Below are 7735 nucleotides of genomic sequence, written 5' to 3'. Positions count from 1 at the left end.
CTGACGCAGACACTTGATGATTGTTGCGGCGGTCATGTCTTTGCCTGCAAACGCGAAGGGGAATCGGGAATGTTCGTCAACCACGGTTAGTAGGTATCGATTTCGGGAAGTCGACGGCAAGGGACCCTTGAAATCGATGTTTAACCGTTCAAATTTCTGAGTAGCTTTGCTAAAGGCGGTTGTGTTGGGTTTGTAGAACTGAGGTTTAAGACTGGCACAGGTAGAGCACCCAGTAAATACCTTCTTGACGTCATCTACAGAATATGGTAAATTGCGAATGCGGATGAAGTGAGCTATCCTTGTGACTCCTGGATGACATAGCTGCTGATAGAGATCCGACAGATTGTTGTGGTTGGTAGCCGAACAGAATGCTCTTGATAGAGCATCAGCAGTTGAGTTTTCAGTCCCTGGCCGAAAGACAATGTCGTAGTCGAAGCAAGCGAGTTCGACCGCCATCGTTGGATCTTGTCGTTCTTGATTTTTCCCAGCTTCTTGGAGTGGAACACGAAAAGCACAGATCGCTGATTGATGATGAGAGTAAAGTGTCTGCGAGATAGGAGATGTTTCCATGTCCTTACTGCTTCAACGATAGCATAGGCCTCTTTTTCGACAGAAGAGTGTCTGCACTCACTGTCTGAGAGTGTTCTCGAGAAGAATGCAACTGATCTACCGGCTTGATTTAGGGAGGCAGCAATGGAAGAGTCGGAAGCGTCGGTTTCTTCTATGAATGGAATCGCCTCGTCAATCGAGCTGACTACCGCACTTGCTATTTCCTCTCTAAGATTTTCGAAGGCAGAGACTGCTTCCCCTTGGAGAGGGAATGTCTGAGCCTTGACCAAAGGTCTGACCTTGTCGGAAAAGTGTGAGATCCACTGAGAGTAGTATGAAAAGAGTCCTATCACGCGTCGTAGAGCAGGTAAGTCTTTCGGAAGTGCAATTCCTTCAGAGGACGCAAGAGATCGGCGTCTGGCTTGAGAGTACCACGCGATATGGTGTAGCCCAACAAATCGATCGTTGTTGCTGAGAAGACAGATTTGTCTTCATTGACGGTGAATTTTGACTTCTTTGCTGCTTCAAGGAATCTGGACAGATTTTCATCGTGCTCCTGTTGAGACGAACCGGCGATGATGTTGTCAATGTACGAGGAAGTACCCAGCAGCTCGTTTCTACGTATGAATTCATCGATGGTTCATTGGAAACAAGACACGCCGTTCGTCACTCCGAATGGGACCCTACGGAACTGATACAATTTACCGTTCGCCTCAAAGGCAGTGAATGGCTTGTCCGTGTTCCGTATAGGGATCTGATGGTACGCACTCATTAGGTCGAGAATGCTGAATATCTTGTAACGAGATAGGTAATTTACCAAGTCGTCTATCCGAGGCAAGGGATAAACATCCAGCTGGGAATACCTGTTGATGGTTTGGCTGTAGTCAACAACAGGCAGCTTTTTGTGCCACTCATTAGTAGTGACAAGTGATCGTGGGCCCTTCGTGCCCGGTGGCGAGTCCGGTGGTACAGTTTACCGAGGCGTGAAAGTTCGAACGCTCGTGCTTGGCTAGCGCGCAACCGCCGGCCGGCCGACAGCGTACAGCGACATCGTTTTCCAGATGGTCGTGGTTGTTATAATCATGGTCGTGGTTTATATAATCATGGTCGTGGTTGTTATAATCATGGTCGTGGTTGTTATAATCATGGTCGTGGTTGTTATAATCATGGTCGTGGTTGTTATAATCATGGTCGTGGTTGTTATAATCATGGTCGTGGTTGTTATAATCATGGTCGTGGTTATAATCATAGTCGTGGTTGTTATAATCATGGTCGTGGGTGATATAATCATGTTCCTGGTTGTTATAATCATGGTCGTGGTTGTTATAATCATAGTCGTGGTTATTATAATCATAGTCGTGGTTGTTATAATCATGGTCGTGGTTGTTGTGTTCATAGTCGTGGTTGTTATAATCATGGTCGTTGGTGAAATATTCATAGTCGTGGCTGTTATAATCATGGTCGTGGTTGATATAATCATGGTCGTGGTTGCTATAATCATGGTCGTGGTTGTTATAATCATGGTCGTGGTTGTTATAATCATGGTCGTGGTTTTATAATCATGGGCGTTGTTGTTATAATCATGGCCGTGGTTGTTATAATCATGGTCGTGGTTGTTATAATCATGGTCGTGGTTGTTATAATCATGCGTGGTTATAATCATAGTCGTGGTTGTTATAATCATGGTCGTGGGTGATATAATCATGTTCCTGGTTGTTATAATCATGGTCGTGGTTGTTATAATCATAGTCGTGGTTATTATAATCATAGTCGTGGTTGTTATAATCATGGTCGTGGTTGTTGTGTTTCTAGTCGTAGTTGTTATAATCATGGTCGTGGTTGTTATAATCATGGTCGTGGTTGTTATAATCATGGTCGTGGTTGTTATAATCATGGTCGTGGTTGTTATAATCATGGTCGTGGTTGTTATAATCATGGTCGTGGTTATAATCATAGTCGTGGTTGTTATAATCATGGTCGTGGGTGATATAATCATGTTCCTGGTTGTTATAATCATGGTCGTGGTTGTTATAATCATAGTCGTGGTTATTATAATCATAGTCGTGGTTGTTATAATCATGGTCGTGGTTGTTGTGTTCATAGTCGTGGTTGTTATAATCATGGTCGTTGGTGAAATATTCATAGTCGTGGCTGTTATAATCATGGTCGTGGTTGATATAATCATGGTCGTGGTTGCTATAATCATGGTCGTGGTTGTTATAATCATGGTCGTGGTTGTTATAATCATGGTCGGTTTTATAATCATATCGTGGTTGTTATAATCATGTTCGGGTTGTTATAATCATGGTCTTGGTTTTTTTAATCATGTCGTGGTTGTTATAATCATGGTCGTGGTTGTTATAATCATGGTCGTGGTTGTTATAATCATGTGGTTGTTATAATCATGCGGTGGTTGTTATAATCATGATCGTTATTGTTATAATCATGGTCGTGGTTGTTATAATCATGGTCGTGGTTGTTATAATCATGATCGTTATTGTTATAATCATGGTCGTGGTTGTTATAATCATGGTCGTGGTTGTTATAATCATGATCGTTATTGTTATAATCATGGTCGTGGTTGTTATAATCATGGTCGTGGTTGTTATAATCATGGTCGTGATTGTTTCAGTAAGGGTCGTACCTGAGACTAACACAGGTAGAATATGCCCCACACCTAATCTTTAACCCACAATAAACCCAAATTAACCTCACCTAATCAACAGGATTAGAGACCATTAGGATTGTACTGTATGGTATTGTACTGAATTGTACTGTCACAGGAATAAGTATACTGTACACACTGTAGCTGTAAGGTCCGAAAATGGTCTGGTAACGTTGAAACTGCGCATCCAGACGCATGATGAAACTCAACTCCTCCCACCTGTTATCTCTAACTATTTTCTGTTACTCCTTCTTTGTTCTATTTACCCATCTTCCTTCCTTTACTAATCCAAACAACATTAAACAAATAAGTAAGCTAAGAAAAAAAGTGGGGGGAGGAGGAGGGAGCCGTACGATAACTGCAATCGTGGGCTGACAGCGTACAGCGAATGAGGGTGAGCCAAGTCCGTAGACTTGCATCGTTTTCCAACGTGAATAAAATGGTTAATTAATGGCTTCATAAAGAAACCATCGATATAGCATCAGGTTTGTTCCACTCTACGAATTTTTTGCGATTTTTCCACCAAGTTTGATGAAAAACGATTGTGCCGTTTCGGCTGCCCAGAACAGACACACACACAAACAGACAGACACACACGCCTAGTCCTATAGTATATTAGATGAGGACATGCACCCTCCACGGTGAAGTGCTGGGCTCGAGTATTCCTTCAGACAACATCTAATCCACTTCACCTTGGAAGAAAAAACCCTGTCCGCTTGACTAAATAGTCTTGACTTCGTCGCAACAGGTTTGCAGGGGGAGGTCAGATTAGAGAAGAGAGATGGTGGATCGACCAAAGCAGATGTTAGGCTGCAAGCAACTGTATTGTCTCCGATGATGAGGTGCTCTTTAGGCCAACCGAAATAAATACTAACACCACTATGTAGGCTCATGAAATCTTGACCAAGAATAACGTCACTGCATAGATAGGGAAGAACAGTCAGTTAAGTATCTGTATAGAGTTTCCTCTTGATGATAATGTCTACAGTACAGTGACCTAGTACTGGAGACGATAGGGAAGACGAGGCCATAGACACGTGACCTGACCCTGGATGACACTTCAGAGACTTCTGCTGGATATAGCGGTGTAATATAAACGATTTTGAGCTCCCGGTATCAACAAGGGCTGTCGCTGTATCGTCATTAACAAGAACATACATGGTAGATCGAGCGAGACAGCCAGGGGAAGTCGCAGATATTGCCGCCTAAGTAGGAGAGTGTAGGACGGCACAAGTGGAAGAACGAAGTAGCAGGTGAGTAACGAGATGATCTACATACTTTCGCAAAATGGCTTTTCTTGTTGCATTTATGGCAAGTTGAATCACGCGCATGACACTGAAGTCGGTTATGCCGTGCTCCACCACAGAAATAACACTTGGGTTGTTGAGTGGCAGCTAAGAGGGGAGATTTATCGCTGTCGATTTTCTCAGGTTAAGTAACAGCGGCAACGTTCATGGGAACCTGAGACCGAAGTTGCAGTCTCTGCTGAGCAGACGAAGTTCCTGTAAATATTCGTCCAAACTCTCGCCGGAGAGTTGCCTCCTGGTAGCTAGTAGATGACGGGCAAACACTTCGTTCTTCGGCTTTATGTACAAGTCATGCAGAACCAGGATGGTGGCGTCGTACGAGACACAGTCAGCTATGTATTCGTACACAGATAAGGAGACGAAGTCGCATAGAGTGGCTGGCTTGTTGTTCTCGAGAGCAGAAAAGGAGGTTAGGAAACGTGTTGAAGGTCTGGAACCAGTGGCGGTGGGAGAGTTCAGAGTAGCATCCAGACGTTCCGGCCTCAGGAACTTCTCAATTATGACTCAGTTTCAGTTATTAACAGTTAATTGTGGTAAAAGGCGACTAGAGTCGACCTTTTTCTAGGCTTTATTGTTCATATAACTGACAAAGGGTAGTACTGTATGGCATCTGGAAGAGAATAAAAGAATATTCTAGTAAGTGAAGGGAACAATGAAAATTACTAATATAATATAACCCCAAACAAAACAAAACCCAAAGATAAGAAACATAACATATGTACATACACACATAACAAGATAGAACACACACACACACACACATACACACACACACACACACACATACACACACACACACACACATTTACAACACACACACCTTTCAATCACTCACTGTGGCGTCCCCCAAGGCACCAAGATGGGACCACTATGCTTCCTTATGCTTCTCAATGATGCCCTAAGAGAAACCCCTGCTCGCTGGAAATATGTCGACGACTCCACCATTGGGATCAGTGTCAACAATTTCTCTCCCGACTTTTCAGCCCTTCAAGATTTATTGAGTAGTCTCCAAAACAGGGCCACCAACAACCACGTCACCATCAACCATACCAAGACCATGGTTATGCACATCAACCTCTCCTCCGACGTTGTCCCACCCCCTTCCATTACTTTAGGTCCCAACACACTCCAGGTTGTAGATTCCACTAAGCTCCTCGGCGTCACCATAGACAACAAACTAAATTGGGAACCACACGTCCGTGAAGTTGTCAAATCCTCCAGTTTCCGTCTCCACCTCCTCCGCCGACTCAAGTCCCTCGGAGTTCCTGCGCCCGAGCTCCTCAGTGTTTATTCAACATTTATATTTCCCAAGCTCACCTATGCCTCCCCTACCTGGTCTTCCTCCATTAATGCCCCACAACGTAAACACCTAGAAATAGTGCAAAAGAGGGCATGCAAGATTATTCTCTCCTCTTCCTACCCCACATATCAAGAAGCACCACAACCACATCCAGCCCATACGAGCACGAACTGATCGCTGTAAGAACAGCCCAGTCTCAACCATTGTAAAAGTTAACAATACCTTGTAATCGACCAGTATATTCACTCCCAGGCAATCTTACTTTTTGCACTGTCACTACAGTATGTTGAAACGCCTGTAGTTTGAGCTTCTCCCCACCTAGTTATTATATATGTATTTGTATCACTTTGTTACTTGTATGTGACTTGTAAATCAAGAGACCCATTCCCCAATTATGTAACTGTATATTTTCAGCCTTGCGGCTGCCATGCTCTTTCAATAAACCGTTAATTATTATTATTATAATTATTATTATTACACACACACGCACACACACACACACACACACCCGGTGTCGCCATGACCACGTGAGGTCCTTCATATCAACACCCGAGGACGAGTTACTACACCACGTGAACACCTCACCACCTGGTGTCTCCATGACCAGCCCAGGCCCGGGCCATCAACCGTAAACTTCAATAATTTGTATGTTCAATCATTGTTCCTTTTCCTTTCAGCAATAAAAACTTTTGTTAAACGACCCACCCACCCCATGTCTTTCTTTAATAAGTCATTTTTGTCCAATGTATACTTTCAGCCTTTGGGCTGCAGAACTTTTTCAATAAATCGTTAATTATTATTATTATTATTATTATTACACACATATTAACATACACTCGAAAATAAAGTAAGCAAGTCAAATTCCTTTTCCTATTACAAATAAAATATGTATCAATACAATGGTTTATCGGTGGCCAGCCAGAGGAAGGCTACATACCCACACGATATACAGAACAGTAATAGATAAAAAGTAAACCTCTCCTTCGTGTTGGAATTTTACGTTTTTTTGTCACAGCAGGACGTGATGATAACTCTGGGCGTGACTGATAAAGTGTATGTGAATGGTACCGTGGGCGTGACTGATAGCGTGGGTGTGACTGATAACGTGCACTTGAATGCTACCATGGGCGTGGCACATACTACGGGCGTGACTGATAAAGTGTATGTGATTGGTGCCGTGGGCGTGACTGATAGCGTGGGTGTGACTGATAACGTGTACTTGAATGCTACCATGGGCGTGACTGATAAAGTGTATGTGATTGGTACCGTGGGCGTGACTGATAGCGTGGGTGTGACTGATAACGTGCACTACCATGGGCGTGACTGATAAAGTGTATGTGATTGGTACCGTGAGCGTGACTGATAGCGTGGGTGACTGATAACGTGCATTTGAATGCTACCATGGGCGTGACTGATAAAGTGTATGTGATTGGTACCGTGGGCGTGACTGATAGCGTGGGTGTGACTGATAACGTGCACTTGAATGCTACCATGGGCGTGGCACATACTATGGGATTGACTGATAAAGTGTATGTGATTGGTACCGTGGGCGTGACTGATAGCGTGGGCGTGAATGATAACGTGTACTTGAATGCTACCATGGGCGTGGCACATACTATGGGCGTGGCACATACTATGGGCGTGACTGATAAAGTGTATGTGATTGGTACCGTGGACGTGACTGATAGCATGGGCGTGAATGATACCGTGGGCGTGACTGATAGTGTAGGTGTTACTGTTAGTGTTGTGTACTGTGTTGTGTGTTATGTTGTGTACTGTGTTGTGTGTTATGTTGTGTACTGTGTTGTGTGTTATGTTGTGCACTGTGTTGTGTGTTATGTTGTGTACTGTGTTGTGTGTTATGTTGTGTACTGTGTAGTGTGTTATGTTGTGTACTGTGTTGTGTGTTATGTT

The 7735-nt window shown here is 43.6% G+C and overlaps 1 pseudogene; it reads right to left on the bottom strand.

The window, feature by feature from the left end:
* Nucleotides 1-1321, bottom strand: part of LOC121879628 — a 1925-nt pseudogene extending 604 nt beyond the window's left edge.
* Between the last annotated feature and the right edge of the window lie 6414 nt (nt 1322-7735).

The sequence above is a fragment of the Homarus americanus genome, unplaced genomic scaffold (assembly GCF_018991925.1).
Source record: "Homarus americanus isolate GMGI-L3 unplaced genomic scaffold, GMGI_Hamer_2.0 scaffold3532, whole genome shotgun sequence".
Lineage (NCBI taxonomy): Eukaryota > Metazoa > Arthropoda > Malacostraca > Decapoda > Nephropidae > Homarus > Homarus americanus.
Note: the sequence above shows the minus strand (reverse complement) of the source record. Positions and strands in the feature narration are given on the sequence as shown.